Source organism: Microtus ochrogaster, unplaced genomic scaffold (assembly GCF_000317375.1).
Source record: "Microtus ochrogaster isolate Prairie Vole_2 unplaced genomic scaffold, MicOch1.0 UNK17, whole genome shotgun sequence".
NCBI lineage: Eukaryota > Metazoa > Chordata > Mammalia > Rodentia > Cricetidae > Microtus > Microtus ochrogaster.
This window is the reverse complement of record NW_004949115.1, coordinates 1,067,977-1,087,972: the sequence shown is the minus strand read 5'-3', so window position 1 is coordinate 1,087,972 and position 19,996 is coordinate 1,067,977.

The following is a 19,996-nucleotide window of genomic DNA, read 5'->3' as shown; positions in this document are numbered from 1 at the left end:
TCTCCTCTCCTCTCCTCTCCTCTCCTCTCCTCTCCTCTCCTCTCTTCTCTTCGCTTCTCTTCTCTTCTCCCTTCCCTATCCCTCCCCTTCCCTCCTCTCCTCTCCTTTCCTTTCTTTTCCTCTCTCAGCAGAGTATCTCATTTCAGAAGCTCAAGGATGGAGACAAGTTGAGATGTTATTAAAGTGCCAAGAAGTGACTGCAAGTGAAAAGAGGGATGGTGGGACCAAATAGTTTTCTTATAATGTCAGTTCATCCTTGTCCTTCAGTAGATACTACAAACGCTAACATTTATAAATCCAACAGCAAACTAGGCAGGAATACGTCATTAAAAAATAGACTCCATCTCCTTTTAAGAATTCTCTTTGTTAGCAACAGAAGAAATATATTAAAATAGATGGCACCTTTCTTCGTGATGTTCAGGTTGGCTGGGTGGGGGGCAAAGACTAGGAACAATCATTAACATGTCTTGCTTCCAGCAGTTTATAAATCTAGAGAATGCACAGGTGCTAGAAGCAGCTGTGGTTTGGGGAATGGGCTGGAGGCTGGATGAAAAAGGGGCTGGAAACCGGAGGAATGCCAGTGAACTGAGGTTGCTACCCACAGATTTCAACTGCTTAGTCACATACGTGCAAGATTCAGTGCACTTAGAATTCAAACAGTCACAGATACATTAACTTGAACTGTTCATGGTGTTTATAACATTCTAAATGCATTATTTTGCTTCTGATAGAATTGTAAAAAAGAAATATATTTGAAAATAATGTAAAATAATATTTTAAAATATATCAAATACATTAAGGTGCTTGTTAATAAAATTTGGAAAATACTGAACAGATTCAAGAGTCTTTGTTGCTTTACCACCTATGTACACAGGGTTTCCATATAGACTTATTATATACATGTGTATATATATACATATTTATAATTTGGTATATTCTTCTTTTAACTCAACAGTATATAGCAATACTATCCCATATTTCTATGAATCAGCCTAAACATCATTTAAGAAGTAGAATATCCCACATAGTTGTGATAAAACAATATATTCTCAGGTCTAATTAATCATTTTTCAGTATTGCAAATAGTACTTCCATTAATCTCTTGAGTCTATGACTTTAAACACTGAAATCATTACCTCTGCAAACTGAAGATGAGAATTACTGAGGTAAACTATGACTATTTCATACATTATTTTTAAAAATATTATATGACTTTACCCTGCCATCACATCACTGTAGTCATTAAATATTCTTGCTTTAAAATAAGATACTGATAAACAAAATTCTATCCCACTGTTATAATTTTACTTTTTGTCTGACAGTAAGGTAAACTATCTATGTGCATGTCTACCCACTATGTATTTTCTTTAATAAAGTGCCATTTTAAAGCCTTTGGTTTATCTGTTGAATTCATATTTTATGTATTGATTTGTTTACATAATAAAGATTTTAAAATTTTGTCATATTGTTACAAGGTTTTTTTTTTTTTTTCTCAGCTGGTAATTAAAAAAAATCACATCCAACTTGAGTCCCTTTTGTTGTCCCTTCTATTTTAAAGAGCGTTGTAAGTTTTCCTCACTGTGTTTTGTAGTGTAAGCTACCAGGGAGCTATCAGGATCACTTGTAAACATCTGTTTAAGAGATCTTATATCTGACCTTGGGTGCTTTTTGAAAGGAAAAGCCAACTTGGTTTTCATGTTAACTAACCGTTAGAGAAAATCTATACTAGATCAATTTTATATGACATTCTGAAACAATATGACTACAGTATTTTCTGGTGTGAGGGGAAACCAATGTATTTAAGAAGACTAGAAATAAATTTTGACCAACCGCAGTGAAAAGTTAACTGCTGATCACTTTGTGCCCGAGGTATATTGTTTGACTCCAGCAGAGTGGAATTAGAGCTCTAGTGAGATGTTTCGTGCAGGGATTTTCCTTTGTATGTTTCTTACAATAGAAGCGCATCTAGAAGCATGAGCCCTGGTGAGCAGAGAGAACTTCTGATGGGAAGAGCATCATTTTCTTCCCACAGGCCAAGCAGAGCTCTGCTGTCCTAGCATTCTTCTGGCACAGAAGCTTTTGGGAAAGACCACCATTACTGAAACGCAGCAGGTGCTGCAGCTCGTCTGGCATATAGTTAAACTTTCATCTTCCCGGACAGCTTAATGATATGGAATAGTTGTTTAGTTTAGATCAGGTTTCTAAGGCCAAAATAAAGCAGAAGGTTGGCACAAGCATCTCAATGGTTCGGACAAAAGGTGAAGACTTTGTGTTTAGCCAGAACTTACCTTAATGCTCGTTTTCCCTTTGCTTATAGGTTTTTGTGTCTTAAAGCTTTTTCTTGGACTGTTTTAGTTAATTTTTTTTGGACTTGTGACTCAAGAAAGCAAAAGTTACTTTACATGTCCAGTCATTAATGCCTTTAAATTTGGAGTCTGTGCTTAGTCTGATACATGCTATTTTAAAGTAATAGGTAAGAAGTAATAATGTCTACATTAGTTCATATTTTGTTCACTAGTTTAGCTTGGGGAAACTCCACAACCATTCCAGCTAGTATTTCACATCTAGAAAGCAAAGGGAATGGATAAACCATTGTGATATCTTTATCCTTCCTATAAAAAGTTCGTATTTAATGGGGTTTGCTTTTAAAAGATTTTCCTAGACGTCATGTTAAAAAAAATCATTTGACTGACTTGTCCCCAGAGTAAAAGTTCACTCTTCCCTCATCCACATGATTACCAGTATTCAAATTCTAAATTGCATTGAAATAAAAGTTGCTAATTAAAATGTGAATTTACTTAGCTGAAAAATCAAACTATTACATCAAATATGAACAGTTTCAAGAGATTATTCAAGAGACTAAAGCATAAGAAATTACCAGCATAATAGAGGCATTATTCTTACCCAATGTACAAATTATCCTATAATTATTAACTCTTATCTTTGTGAGCTAATGTCCAATTGTGTATATCAAAATGTGGTAGGATCATTGATGCTCAAAAATGATACTAGAGATAATGATTGATTTCTCTGTGTTTGAAAATAGATAAAGCCGTGTGTGATGAATATGCTTTCTCCACTAGGCAGAGCTAAGGACTGTCGCCTCCTGCAGATGATGGCTTTGCCTCTCAGCTTTTATTCTCCTGAAACCCTCTGCTGAAGAAAACAACGGTTTAAAAGCCTGCCTGCTACACACAGAACAGGCCTGGTAGCTGCTTTTGTTAACTAGCAGTCTGTGGCTAAAGTAATTAGAGGAACTATGTGGTTTAATTAGGCTCCTAAAGCTGCCCTGTTATCTTAAGAGTCAACTGAAAATTAACTCTGTTAACAACTAGGCATTCCTTTCCACCTCCGAAAGAGAAAAAGTTATTTGCAAATTACTTTTAGTAAGCTTGTTAAACATCGGGACAATGAATAGGATAGATTTCACATAAATGTAAATCGTTTCACACTATAGACTTTGTGTATCCTGATAAAAACAAAGGAACAATAGAAAGCGTTACACTGTAACTTGTTGCTACCATGTGTCAGGAAACATGAATTCATACTTCCCCACTTGTCTTCAAAGGTTATAATACTTCTTCAGCAAATAGGATCATGTCATGGTTAATTTATTTTTTGAAAAGTTTTATGATTTAATGTACTGTTTCTGTTTTATTTTGGGAAGTATCTTGCTCTGTTGCCGAGGCCATTGTTAAACTCCTAGTCTCAAGTGAGCTCCTGTTTCAGTTTTCTGAGTAGCTGAGATTACCTGCATTTTCTTTTAAGTGTTATAGAAAATATATGAAGATACTATACATTAGGTTTAATGTGGATGTCCCTTTCTCATGGGCTGCTGCAACTATCAGCTAGGTTTTACCATTCCCTCTGCTCTCCAATCGGCTCTCTTCTTCGGTATTTTTACAGAATGATAATGTATCAGTACTCTCTGCTCCTGTATGTGTAGAAAACTCCTCCACATTTCTCTACCATATCACAGCCAGATTTTTAAGTCTAGTATGTGCATTTTTCTCTTCCTATTGGTATCCCAGCCAGCCCTCTTGTCCTCTTTGTATATAGCCCATTCTCTAGACAGTTAGAAGTCATTAAAACTTGCTCTTTTTTTCTAGTAAGACATAGTCTCACTGTCCATATCCTCAGCTAGATTGGCTTCCCTGTAACATATTGTATATAATTTATGCATTTCACTCTATATGTGGGCTATGTCTCATGTCCATAATACCATCTTCTTCTTCATCAACTGACACAATTTTGTTAAGACTTAAATTAATACCCTAGAGAGTTTCCCTCCCTTAATTCAACTATACCCATCTCCTAATCTTCTTAAGCATTGGATATACATAGAGTTAAGGACTTAGCTTATATCTGTAGCTATACTCTGATCATTATTTATGACAGCTATTGTTAAATTGTAGAAATACTTTTCTGCCACTCGGTAAGTATCTGTTCTCTCAAAATGTTTCCCTCCTCTTGCCCATCTAATTGTTCTGGCAACTCCAGCACTTTTCCCAGAGTGCCCGCCCATCTCTCCATCACTCAGAATCTGTAAGCATGACATTAGCACTATTATTGCCAATACTGTAGGGGACCTGAAAGCCCCCTGCGCTTAAACCTTGACAGCATAAGTTCTGTCTAATTTGTTGACTACTGTTTTACAGGCTGATAGTTAAAATTGCCGTACCTAATCGTACACTAGTCCTTGAAATTCGAACATTGGTATGGATCATTAACTTTTTGAAGACCCAAACTATGTTATATATGGCCATGTGTCTCTACTACCTAAAAGATTGGTTGGCAATCACCAATACATGTTTACTTCAGAGGTGGCAAGAAATAAAGAAGTATGGGAGGTGTGGAGCAAAGGAACAGGAGAAGGAAAGAAAAGAAGAACAGAAGGGAGAGGGAGAGATGGAGAAAAATGCCTCAGATAGATTTGGATGACTAGAGCAGGCTACCTCAACTTCCAAGTTATTTCTAGCACTTCCCAGGCTCTCAATGACGTAAACTTTCCAATTTCTTCCTCCATAAAGAAATCATTCCTATTTTCTTCTCTCATCTATCAAGGGAAGCAAATATTTTTCACACATATATTTCTTTCCCATATTACAACTGTTTTCAGAAACCTCAGAGAATATTTGTACTCCTATATTTTCTTTTCTGTCTAAAGGTCCACTAGGGAACAAAGCAAAATATACCGGTTATAAACCTCGATCAAGAAAATCACTTATACATTCTCAACATCATTATTTTTATTTCCCATTCTTACACTAAAATATAAACTCTCTGCTTCATCATGTATTCTTCATGTTATGCTCCTTATATATTTCCAGTGCTAAGAGCCACCTAAGTACACAGTTGAGATCCTCAATAAATACTTAAGTAAATGAAAGTAAAAATGACTTGTATTGAAGTTCAAATAGAGAAGTCTCAAGGACTGAAAGTGTTCTTGGTCACGGTCTATATCAAAAGATCAACAGAAATATTCACCTATGTGCTTTAATTAACTATGTTCTTGTTAACCAAGACCATTCAAAAATATTTCCACATATGCATTAAACCCAATTTCAAAATCATTTTTATTTTACCTTGTCTGCTTTTGTCCTATGACATTTTCATAGCAAATACGCAGACAAAACTTGCACACATTATGACTTAAGTGAGTTTTGTTTTGCAAATCTATATATTCAATCAGCAATTATTTTTAATGTTTCTGACAATTAAATGTGTTCTACTTTCCAAATAATCATCTTAAGGACAGCTGTCAGGGGTCTGCAGAGATGGTATTATTCTTCCAGAGGATCCCAATTCAGTTTCCAACACCCCTGTACCTCCAGCTTCGGGTAGATCTCAAGCATCTAGCTTCCACGGTCACCTGCACTCATGTGCAAATTCTCACACACAGATACATATACATGATCAAAACTAATTAAAATAAATCTTCAAGAAAAGAACAGTTCGTAAATAACAACCATGTTAAGTTTCCCTGTGGAGCCTCCTGTACTGGAGGGTTGATTATGGGCTCTAAACACTTTTCAGTTGCCTCTGAATGGATGCTTTATCTTCCTAATGTTTTATAAGACCCCTTCCTCTGAGGGCAGGCAATATATTTCTTAGCTCCTTCACAGTGCAAAGGATTCAGTGATTAAAGTTGAATGAAGAATTTTACCTAAATGCAAAATGCTACCTAAGGTGATGAAACCAGAAGACAATGTATAATTTTGTGGAAAAGATGAAATACCAGCTCATTCAGTGCACTCATTACTATTTAGGGCCATTGTAGTTGACAATCATTGTTAGAGATCGCATTTTGTTTAGGCTTGTTAATCATTCTTTCTTGTCAAAAATTTCTATGTGAGGTATATTAAAAGAGCAACTTTACAGGACAATAAATCATGATTATAAATGTATGACAGGGTACGTTTAAAATATTTAATTTTTTCCTTAATGATATGTTCCTTGTTTCCTTTAAATACACCATCAGGGAGGATCATGAACTCTTCTCTAAAGAATGTAATTTGAGTTTAGAAGTTAGGAAGTAAAATATCTGTGCTTATGTATTTCAGGTCCGTTTTGAAATTTGAAACTAACGAGTGAAAAAAAAAACAGCGAAAATACACTTTCGCTTTTTATCTGGGAGCAAGAAAAGTTTTTCTTCTATCCCAGTGTACTGGCCCCTCCATTTCTGATAATGCATAAAAAATATGCAGGATTGCATTTGCTTAAATGTTGACAGTTACATGGGTATTCTGTTTGTAGTCATTTAGACTACACATCTTTTTTTCCATGTATATCATCTACTTTACAACCAGAGAGATTTTAGGAAAAAATAACATTCAAAGAAGGGAGCTTGAATACCTCACTTTGACTCAAAGTCAGTCATTCTTTTGGCTAAGTAATATTCTGGAGGGACTAAAGTTAACATTTGAGTATAGCGCTTAAGAAATAAATTTTGTTTCTTATATAAAGTGTCCCCCAGAAGACAAAATTAATATTTCTTTACTAAAAACAAAAATAATTTTGCTTACTTAAAAAGATTTGTTGAAAAATTATTTTTGTGACATGATTCAACACTCCCCTAGAGTCTTCAAGGATCCAAAGTTACTCCAAAAGTGAGTTGTGCAAAATGGAAACCTAGATTGTATAGTACCTCATTGCACATGCTGATATTAAGAAAGGAAGACCTAACTTTTCTCTTGGAACAATCCTTTTCTATCATTTTGCATTTCTATCATTTGCATATGTGCACAAGACAGTGGCGGGTTTAGTGCAATTTTTCTAATCAAGAGTCTACATTTCATGAGAATAGACACAGTCCCTTGTTCCTCTTCTATGGGCTTTGCATAGCTTAGTTCTGTAGCCACCTGATACTTTTGCTTTCTTTGCAAATGTATATATATCATATTCTGATAGCTTCAGACTCCTTTGCATCATCCCTGTTATAACCAGAGGAATGTGCTGGAGGACATAAGCACATAAAAACATATCGTCTTATGATGTAGATATTCTAGAGATAGTTATAACCATTAATTGTATGTTTCAGGGTGTTTGTACAGTTACAGTTATTAAAATGTAAATATAAAAGCATCATGTTATTTAAGAAATCTTTTGAAAAATTTATTTTACAAATCAATTTTGAAAGTTTTCAGAATACTTTTGAATCTGGGTTGAATACTTGGTCAGAGGGTCATTCTGTAGGCTCTTGCCAAAAGTAAAAGCAAGTCATGATGGCCCAGTATTTGAGAAATGACCTTAGTTTTACATATCTTGTAATATAAATTATTTTTATTATGTATAGCCTTTATGTAAATTGAAAGTCTAAAATGTTAAAATGTGATCATCTAAGACATTTGGAATGAATACAGACACTTTGGGCAGCTGGATTGCAATGCGTCTCTTAACTTTTGCATGCACTCCTTCAGCTATGGCTAATGCTACTGTTTCATGATTATTCTTTGTTTGACGGTTTGGAGTATTCACTCACAAGTTCTTAACTTTTATACACAAGGATCAATGCTTCTCTCAGCCTTCATCAGTAGGTGATAATTAATGCAGAGACCCACAGTCAGTCAACATGCAGAGGATAAGAGACTGTGGAAAGCTCAACTCCAAACAGAACATCTGAGTTCCACAGAACCAAGCCAATCCAAAGCCAATCACAAATGAGAGAGGGACGCATGAAATTCCACCTCTAGCTGAGAAGCTCCTGAGAGTTGATGGCCTCTAGGTGAAAAAGGCAGTTTTCTTCAGGCAGGCAGCCCTGGAGAGGCCATCAATGTTTAAGCAGCTGACCCCACCCCCACGAACAGATAGGTAGCAGTAAGTGTGCTGGAATCAGAGCTAAGAACAAAACAAAGCAACAACAACAACAACAACAACTAACACACATATGAGGAAGTTATGAGATGTGGGGGAGGGGACAAGGGAGAAAGTGAAGGAGGGAGAATGTGTGATTTGATCAAAACACATGAATATATGAAATACTCAAAACAATAAAAACCAATGGAAGGGTGGTCACATGTCTTCAAATGTTTCTAACATAGATTGAAAGAACTGGTATATACATTTTAGTTTCTACATAATCAAATTGGTCCATATTTTGCACCACCAACACCAACAAAGGGTTTTTATGACATCTGAGCCAAAATTTTCAGACTTTTCTATTTATTTGTTATTATTTTTTGATATTATACTATAATTGTATCATTACCCCCATCCTTTTCTTCTCTCCAAATCCTCCCCTGTACTCCTCTTGTTCTCTCTCATATTTATAGCTGCTTTCACTTTCATTGTTATTGTATATAGATTTATATGTGTGTAATTATGTGTATGTATGTGTGTATGTATATGTATGTATATATGTAAACATATACATCCCTCAGTACATAAATGCAACCTGTTCAATCTGGGTAATGTTACACAGCTAGCTGTTTTCAGGGATGACCATCTGCGATTGGATAACCAGTTGGTGTGCTCTTCCCTGGGAAAGAGTTTTTTTCCTCCACTCTCAGCATTCCTCAGTTGCTTCTAGCTCTTTGTCTAGAGTTGAGGCCTCATGAACTTTCTCCTTTCCATATTAGCATGTCAGTCCCACTTATGCAGCTCATGTTTGGCAGCCATGTTGGTCAAGCTTCATGGGTGTAACTTGCGACATTTCAAGTAGACACAGTTTCACAGCAACCAAATCAATCCTATAATATGTGGAGACCTGATCCTAAGAGGGAATCTGCAGTACAGTAGGGAAAGTGAAGCTGAAGAAACTAAAGCTAGAACACAAAAGGCTCTGCAGGCTTAAGAAGAACCCACTGGAGAAGACAAAAGAATCAATTTTGGTTTATACAGAAGGTCACTTTCTAAGCATCCCTTTGCAGTAATTATAGTGGATGCATTCTACAGAAGTCCTTGAAAGAGCCTCATTCCTGTCTACACACACTATTTTTCACATCCTCTTATATATACCAATAGTCCATTAGGTAGAAAGAAAAGATCACAAAATGTTGAATTTCCTGAGGTCATACAGATAAGAGGTACAAGCAGAACTTTCACTGGTTTCACCCGACTTCAAATCATATACTCTCCATTCCTCCTCTTTGTTACCAGTCATTTTCCTGGTGTTCAGCTGTCCACTTCATGTTCTAATAAGCTTTTGAAACTTTCATCTCAAGAAGAAAGGACAAAAGAACTCTCTAGGATGCACTTAATTTTTTTCTTAGCAGAAAAAAATAAGAGTCCCATGGATCTAGAGAAAAAGTTGAGTGTTCCACTTAAGGGAAATTAGATTCACAATGGACTTTTTCGTACAAGATGACCTACACTCACTGTAGCTAATGCTGTTTTCCAGAACTTTGATTATGAGACATGAAAAATAAAATACAACAAAGTAGAATAAGGTTAAGGTAGATGCACACCAAATAGGGTACAATTGTTAATACAAGTAAACGCTACCAAATGGAAAGCTCTTTCCAGTAAGTCAAATGTAACCAATTACTAGAGAAGGTTTTCCATAGAAATGGTTTTAATAATAGCTATAGCTAAGCAGAAAGACATGTCTTCAAAAACATACACAATAACATGGGACATGATTTGGGGACATACATCAAGTATTTCCCAGCAGTGCTGCATCTATCTATAAGTGAATGAACCGAAGCCTAACCAAATCCATTTGTTTTCTAATCTTCACTTTGTGGAAAATCAAATGACTGAACAAAGCATAGCAATCAGCAGGCATCTTGATAGTAACCAAAGTGAACAAAGTGGTCCCGCCTAACTCAGCAAATAAGTGCTCCTGGGCACTGCCTAGATGCTACTATATGCAAATTCTTAGGCAAGTGCTTTCAGCAGAGACAACTCTAGCTCCAGGTGCACATCATAATTGTCTGAAGTCAATCAGGACATTCTATCCTCCTCACATTAGCGACTGATTTAGGAGTGGGCATGTAACCCAAGCCTAAGCCAATTACTACATCTTACTCCTCAGGGTCCAGTGATTAACTTGAAGTAGATAAAGGATTTGGTCCAAGTTAACGACTATACCCTCTCTAGAAAGGCACAGATGGATGTATTGCAGTTGGTAGTGCAGTGTGAGGGGTAAAAACTTTATAATCATTCTAACTGAATCAAGTTAGTGGTAGAAGGAACCTGAATCAATCCAATGTGGTCCTTGGGGGTTAGTATGGACACCCCTGGTACTAGAGTTGAGACTCAGAATGTATCTGGATCCTTACTAACATTACCTAACCAATAGACCAATCCTTGCCTAAAGCTATTATCTGATGTTTTTCAGTTCAATAAGCTAATAAATTTTGTTTATTGTTGGAGACAGCTCAAGGTTATTTTTTTTTTCAGTGCTTACAGCATAGAATCCTATCTGATGGATTAACACTCCAAGAGCTTGTAATAATATAAAGGTAAGAAATGAGATTGGGCTTTGATCACAGATTCTCTTGACTAAAGCAAAGGATTCATGTTGATGAACACTGGACAATCATATCAGATAACCAAGAGAGCTCAGATTACAGAGAAACTTGAGTAATACAGCCTGGATTTGTTGGAGCAATTTGGAGTAATGACTTGTTCCTGAAGAAAAGATAATGACATGAATGAAGTGGTAGCCTAGCATTATCAATCAGACAGAGGTATGCATTGATTGCAGGGGAAAAAACAAAAGCACAAGGAAACCCTCAAGGAGAAGGTTAAGAGAGTAATGCCTATAAGAGTAATGATGGAAAAAGAGAAAAAGATAGATGACAGGCCATGGAAGACAAAGCACTATTTGGTAACATGGACTCTAAACAGAGATAGCCTGAGTTTGCAGCTGACTTCTGCTATTGCTAACTGTTCTCTCCAATATCATGTCTTAGTCACTAATAGTATCACTTCTGGCCAACCATTCATGTCATTATCTGATTCAGTTTTGAAACTTTAATCTTTTGATATTCAACTTCTTGTGTGTAAAATGTGGCATAACATAGGACCTATTCCTTGAGGTCATCCGGTCATCCTTGTGATTAAATGTGAAAATCCTCCAAATGTTTACAAGAGAGTGTATCACAAGTCGTGTTACTAAGTGCTAGCTATTATGCAAATACTTTGCAAAGACAGACTAACGAGTGCCTAGTAAGTGAGTTGAATAACAACAACAACAATGGCAGAGAGGTAGATTAAGAACATATGCCTTCTAGCTGCCGCTTTGCTTCACCAGCTGTAGTGAAGTCAAACAACTTCTCGACCTTCTAAGGAGCCTGTGACTACTGGTCTGTGAAAAATCTATATTTGGGTTAAATAATCTACATGGAGGTCTTTAGATTTAACGTTAAGCAATTTGTCCACATTAATCTTTTTCCCAACAGTTGTGAAGTAGACCGAGTATCAAACTGTTTCAAGGTGTATAATTAAACGTAGCACTCAAAGGCACAGCTTCAAACTCTAAACACCACACTATTTATTTTAACCTGCTATCTTCAAGCTAAACCGTTCGATCATAGCTTTTGGCTACCCTAGAATCAGTATGGTTTTTGTCAATGAAAACAGAAATTGCAGGTACAGTATCAAATGTAATGTGTTGCATGAAGAAAGAGAAGGAACATTGCCAAAGTCTTTTTATGAGAGTATGATTACCTTGATACCCAAACCACACAAAGACATTGCTAAGAAAGAGAATTATAGACCAATCTCACTCATGAACATAAATGCAAAAATACTCAGTAAAATATTGGCCAACCGAATCCAAGAATACATCAGAAAAATCATCCACCATGACCAATTAGTCTTTATCCCAGAGATACAGGGATGGTTCAACATACGAAAATCTGTCAATGTAATCTGCCATATAAACAAAAAAAAACCCATCATCATCTCATTAGATGCTGAAAAAGCCTTTGACAAAATACAACATCCCTTCATGATAAAGGTCTTGGAGAGAGCTGGGGTACAAGGAACATACCTAAGTACAATAAAGACAATATGCAGCAAGCCAACAGCCAACAGCAAACTAAACGGAGAGAAACTCACAGTGATCCCACTGAAATCAGGAACAAGGCAAGGTTGTCCACTTTCTCCATATCTATTTAATATATACTTGAGGTTCTAGCTAAATCAATAAGACAGAAAAAGGAGATCAAGGGGGATATAAATAGGAAAAGAAGTCAAACACTCACCATTTGCTGACGATATGATAGTTTACATAAGTGACCCCAAAAATTCTACCAAGGAACTTTAACAACTCATAAACACCTTCAGCAATGTAGCGGGATAAAAGATTATCTTGAAAAAAATCAGTAGCCCTCCTTTACACAGATGATAAGTGGGCTGAGAAAGAATTCAGAGAAACATCACCCTTCACAATAGTCACAAATAACACAAATTACCTTGGAGTAACTCTAATCAAACAAGTGGAAGACCTGTATGACAAGAACTTTAAATCTTTGAAGAAAGAAATTGAAGAGGTCAGCAGAAAATGGAAAGATTTCCCATACTCTTGGGGAGGAAAAATTACCATAGTAAAAATGGCAATCTTATCAAAAGCAATCTACAGATTCAGTGCAATGCCCATCAAAATCTCAGCAAAATTTTTCACAGACCTTGAAAGAATGGTACTCAACTTCATATGGAAAAGCAAGCAAGCAAGCAAACAAATAAACAAAACAGGATAGCCAAAATAATCCTATATTCCTGTACAATAAAAGAACTTCTGGAGGTATCACAATCTCTGACTTCAAACTCTACTACAGAGATGCAATACTGAAAACAGTCTGGTATTTGTATAAAAACAGACAAGAGGACCAGTGGAACTGAATTGAAGAGCCGGATATCAATCCACACACCTGTGAACACCTGATTTTTGACAAAGAAGCAAAAAAAAATCAAATGGAAAAAAGAAAGCATATTCAACAATTGGTGCCAACATGTAGAAGAATGAAAATAGATCCATATCTATCGCCATGCACAAAATTCCAGTCCAAATGGATCAAAGACCTCAACATTAAACCAACCACACTTAACCTCATCACAGAGAAAGTGGAAAGTACACTTGAATGCACTGGCACAAGAGACCACTTCATAAATATAACCCCAGTAGCACAGACACTGAGAGAAACAATAAATAAATGGGACCTCCTGAAACTGAAAAGCTTCTGTAAAGCAAAGGACATGGTAAACAAGACAAAACAGCAGCCTGCAGAATGGGAAAAGAGGTCTGATCTTCAAAATACACAAAGAAGTCAAGAAATTGGTTATCAAAAGAACAAATAATCCAATAAAAATGAAGTACAGACTTAAGCAGAGAACTCTCAACAGAGGAATCTAAAATGGCTGAAAGACACTTAAGGAAATGTTCAACATCATTAGCCATCAGAAAAATGCAAATCTAAGCAACTCCAAGATTCCATCTTAAACCTGTAAGAATGGCCATGATAAAAAACACTTATGACAATTTATGCTGGAAAGGATGTGGGGAAAAGGGAACATTCCTCCATCGCTGGTGGGAGTACAAACTAGTATAGCCACTTTGGAGGTTAGTATGGCGATGTCTCAGAAAATTAGGAAACAACCTATCTCAAGATCCAGCAATACCACTTTTGGGTATATATCCAAAGATGCTCAATCATTCCACAAGGACATGTGCTCAACTATGTTCATAGCAGCTTTGTTTGTCATAGCCAGAACCTAGAAATGACCTAAATGCCCTTCGACCGAAGAATGGATAAGAAAAACGTGGTATATTTGTACAATGGAGTATTACACAGCAGAGAAAATAATTACGTCTTGAAATTTGCAGGCAAATGGATCTAGAAAATGTCATATTGAGTGAGGTAACCCAGTCCCAGAAAGACAAATATCATATGTACTCACTGATAAGTGGCTTTTAGACATAAAGCAAGCAAGCAAACAAGCAAACAAAAACTAGCCTACAATTCACAATCCCAGAAAACCTAGAAAATGAAGAGGACACTAAGGGAGACAAACATGGTTTTAATATACATTGGATACAGAAAAAGACAAGATCTCCTGTGTAAATTGGGAGCATGGGCACCATGAGAGAGGATAGAAGGAAAGGGTAGAGGAGAAAATCATACAGCTCAATAAAAACAATGAAAAAAATTAATGTGTTTTACATAACTGAGGACTTATACTGTCTTCATGAGGGCAGCAATTGCCATCCTGAGGAGAAAAAGATCTCTTAAAATGGTGAGTTAAAATAGGAAAAGATCTTTTGATGAGATCAAAGCATTGGTATGATGCTACAGGGTTTGAAAGAGGGTGAATTTATCACTGGTATATTAGTGAGAAATTATATTGGTAGAATAGATATTAGCAGGTGTAATTGTCCAGTGAAGACAACCATGTATCTGATGATAAATATTGAAACACATATAGCACAGTAAAGCTATATAATGACCATTTTCTGTCTGCTGGGTCAGCCTCAAGTGATAGCAGTCATAAGGGATAGGCTATTGCGAATTTAGATTTGAAAACATGAAAAAATACAGTTGAAGAGGCACAGTGTAATACTCCACATAGACACTGAAGGCTCAAATTTGTAGGCTAATATTTTATAGCATGTTATTTATTTCACACAAAGAAAAAATGTGGACAATCAAAATTCTCCAGAATCCAAAGAACTTTTACAATTGAAGGTGACATCGAAAGACTAGGCCTCTCTTGAACAAAATGTCATCAGGAATCTTCTATTTATTTTAAAAAAAATAGAAAATCAATAAAGCAATCTAGGAGGAAAGACAGGCTGGTATAGATCACTCTAGAGTAAAAGAAACTAAAGAAAAGCATGGAAAATGGGTCAGGGCCATGACAGAGGTACAAAGAAAATTGGGGGCAATCTAGGATAACAACTTTTTAAATGAACAATTGTCATATATAGGGAGCCAAAAATAAGTAAGAACACAATATTAATACACATAATTTTGTGGGTTTTTTTCTGGAAGTTTCAAAGGAAAAACAGCTAAATCAAAACGTAGGCCAGCATGTAGGGAGAGATGTGTAACAAGTTCTTAAGCAATCTAGTAGGAAAAAAAAACCTAGCCACTTATAATGCCAGGCTACTTACACACCCTTCAAGGTCCAGCCTAGATACATGGAAACATAATAGTACCTGTGTATCTGGGATACCATGATCTGTGAATATTCGAGTCCTCTAAAGAAATCTTATAGTATCTGCATATTACTCACATATGTTGTGTTGTATATTTTTTAACGATCTCTAGATTATTCATAATACATCACACAATACAAATTCACTATAAGTCATCACTGTGTTATAATGTCTGGCTATACTTATCAGAAAAAAAACAAAAACAAAAAAACCTCATACATATTTACTAGCAACGCAATTTTTTTAAGACTTTTGATCTAAAGTTGGTTGAATCCAACAATGATAGAGGGATGGTTTTAATTTGCTACTTGCATATGGTTATACATTACTACAAACATAAAATTGGGCAAGAAAAAGGAAACAATTTCTGAGTGTAAAAGAATAACATTTTGTTAATGTAAGGTATATAAAGTCAGTAGCATATAGTTATAGAAGACTTCACAAGCATAAAAATAATTTCTCATGTTATATCATCAAGGCAGTGCTGATATTTTGAAAAACTTCAGCTACTCACAAATACACAAGTCAAGTGTTTCATCGGAGAGAAAATTGCAATTGAGTTTTGCATAAAACAAACAATGACATCCATATAATGAGATTTGTAGTACTCAAAATAAAGAATATAGTATTGAGAGGTAGGAAATAGCTACAGAGAATATTACAGTCACGGAATTTACTTTTTCAAACTACTGTAAGCAAAAAATTCAGAAATATCTATAATTTCATTATTCTATTTTAAGATAGTGGTGATAAAGTGTTGCTGTTGCTAATCTTTTGAAACATACTTCAAAGAAGTCCAGCCCACAAGATTACTTTATAAAGTCACTTCAAAAAGACCAAGATTATATGCAGTATATAAAAATGATTTAACAAACAAAACCTGACTTCTCCGTGGCTATGGAAGAAAACAAGAGACTTAATAAAATGGTGGAACTGGGAGCATGCTTTCAAAAGTCAAAATAAATCTTAAGTAGACAGACAAGGAAAATGTAATCTATGATCAGTATAACCAGTATTTCCTTTCAAAGAAATCATCTGAGACAAGAGTAGTTGCTGGGAATTGAACTCAAGACTGGAACCCAGGTGCTGTTAACCACTGAGCCATCTCTCCAGCCCATAAAGTGAACTTTTATTGTAATCCCACACCCATGTGCATATGGATAGCACTAATTGGACATAGTGGAGAAGATGTACAGCAGAGGAGAAGTTGGAGAGAGATGGAAAGAGGGAGTGAGGGATGGATATGGTCAAGATACATTGTATATGCATAAAGGTTTTGTTGTAGGGTTTTTTTTTTTTTTGGTTTTTCGAGACAGGGTTTCTCTGTGGCTTTGGAGCCTGTCCTGGAACTAGCTCTGTAGACCAGGCTGGTCTCGAACTCACAGAGATCCGCCTGCTTCTGCCTCCCGAGTGCTGGGATTAAAGGTGTGCGCCACCAACGCCCGGCCTTGTATAAAGGTTTTGAAGAATACACTTAAATTTAAAATACAGACCTATAAACTTTACCCAGTTCCCTTCAACAGTGTGTCACCATGCGAAACATAATATTAAAAACAGATATCTGTTACAATATTCCTATATGTTTAGATTTTACCTGTTTTACTGTCATTATAAATGTCATAAATGTTGCCTTGTTGTAACCACACCAACTCTCTTGTATACCTTTAACAACTACCAACTGTTATTTATCTTCTATGTTTATACTTTTGTTCTTTCAAGCATGTTATATAAATATAGTTATATAGCACAGAATATTTTGAGGTTGGCCTTTTTATCAAGCATAATTTCCTGGATATGCATGAGTTTTTGTTTTGTATTATTTTCTAATGTTTCAGCTTTTTTCACTGGCTTTAAAATTAGTATACAAGTAGTATGTTTCCCTATACCATTTTCATAACCCTTTTGGATGATGTTCTTTCTGTTTCTCTCCCTCATCTCTCTGTCTCAAGCTCTGCACATGTTCTTCCACATCTGCATCTCCCCTTCCATTTTCATCCTCCGTGGTTCCACTGCCTTCTTCCCCAATCGTAAAGCCTCTTATCCCATCCTAGATTCATTTCAATACGTCAAAGAGGGTGAGTTTTCTCACTGATCATAAAGACAAGCCAGTTTCTAATGTGGTAGTAGAAAAACAGAAACACAGGCAGCTGATGACTCCTGAGAGACTCCTTTATTGGTTGTCTAATGTAGAGTGGTCAGTATTGAAACCATTTACATACAAACAACAAAACTGGCTCAAAAGGGGTGTGTGAGTGTGTCTCTGTGTTGGAGCAATAATCTATTAAAAAGAAGCTTGAGCGTCAGGGAGCCATAGGAGAGGTGCAAGGCAGGGTAGCTGGGAGGGATTCGAAAGATAAAATGGCAGGATGAAAGTATTATAATTCCATTACAGTTTTTAAAAGTGAAAATACAAACAAACGACAAAAATGTAGAATAGTTCATTCACAATAAACCTTCACGCTTTGAAATATCGAGCCCTACAATCCATAGTAACTACCAAACTGCTTTATTACAGCTCTCCTAACTTGCATCAGCCATGTAGAAAGATAATATTAAAAGTTTCAATAAGTTTTTAAGTTTACTAGTAAACAGACCTGCATTTAAGTTTTTTCTCAGAAAATATGAAGCAATAAATAATATCAAAATTTTCAAAGTTATTTTTTGCAATCAGATCTTCAACAAGAAAGAAAGGGAAATTGATAATACTGATTTTGAGAGAATTGATTTGGTTTTCACTAATAATACAATGTCTCTAGCCACTCTAGTCACTTGGGATGTATTTTATTATTAGCCGTGGCTGATCCAAAATTAAAATGTGGCTTTAAAGAAAAATATAAATCAGCAGAACATTTTTCTACCAAACGAACTACAGGAAAACACAAGCCCCTCTATTTACTAGCCCCTTGAAATTATGTGAGATTGTATTTTCAATAACTATAATTCTATATGCTCAAACTGATTCTCCATCTGAAAAAGCAATAGTGCTTTAAGTCGAACACTTTAAAATATCTTAGTACATTTTATGATTTAACCAGAGTGAGTTGTTAGGCCAGTGGTAAAGTTTCCAGAAGCTGATAACCTAAATTTAGGTATAGTATTAAAGCTGGTAATACTTGCCAAACTACATGAAATTAAACATTTGATTTTTGGAGAATGGACATAGAACAAGAAGTCAAGCTCCAGCAATTCTCAAAATGGCATCAGTTAGAATCTCTACACATCAGTCTGACTACGGGACAAGACCAGTTCAGGCTCCCTCTTCTCTACTGCCTAAGGACCTAGCTGGCAGGGGCTGACTGAGAAGCCAATGATAATGGCACTGGGATTTGACTCTACTGAATGTACTGGCTTTTTGGGATCCTAGTCTGTTTGGATGCACACCTTCCTAAGCCTGGATGGATGGGGGAGGGCCTTAAACTTCCCACAGGGCAGAGAACCCTGCCCTCTCTTAGGACTGGAGGGGGCTGGGAGAGGGTAAGTGGGGGAGCAGGAGGGAAGTGGGAGGAAGGGAGGAAGTGAAATTTTAAATTTATTATTTATAAAGCAATAAAAATTAAGAATCCCCATACATAAATCTGAACTTCAATGTTTGATCATGACTTAAAAGAATAATCTAAATATAAATCTGTCTCCTCAACACACCAATGGAAAATTGATTGTCTTGAGCGTTAAATGCTGAATGCGATTGAAAAAATATATTATCCCTAAAATTCATGATGAGAAAAAAACTTCAACATGAGTAGCTTTTAGTAAAAATATATACTGGACATCTTTCTATCAAACCGAAGACTTCAAATAACCAATTAAGTTATTCCAGATTACTAGTATTCTCCAATATCTTAAACATGGAAGGAAAAACATTTTCTGTGATCACTTACTTACCACTCAATAAACTTTCACTGACTAAATTTTAAAACAAGCGATTGATAATTGAGACTTGGCATACTCATATTACCTTTAAAAATAGGAAGCTCTATACATAACAGAAACAAGATTCAACAGAACCAAAGTAAGCTATACTAAAGCTCAAATCTTGGAAATGTAAAATGCAAACCTGTAAAATCTACAAGACGATAGGGTAGAAAATTACATATGCAGTAGGACCAAAACCCAGTGCCACTGTTCTTGAGTTCTCAGTAGTCCTCATTGTCCGCTATGTTCAGCGAGTCTGGTTTTATCCCATGCTTTTTCAGACCCGAGCCAGCTGGCCTTGGTGAGTTGCCCATAGAACATCCCCATTGTCTCAGTGTGTGGGTGCACCCCTCACGGTCCTGAGTTCCTTGCTCATGCTCTCTCTCCATCTGCTCCTGATTTGGACCTTGGGGTTTCAGTCCGGTGCTCCAATGTGGGTCTCTGTCTTCTATCATCGTCTGATGAAGGTTAATATCCAGG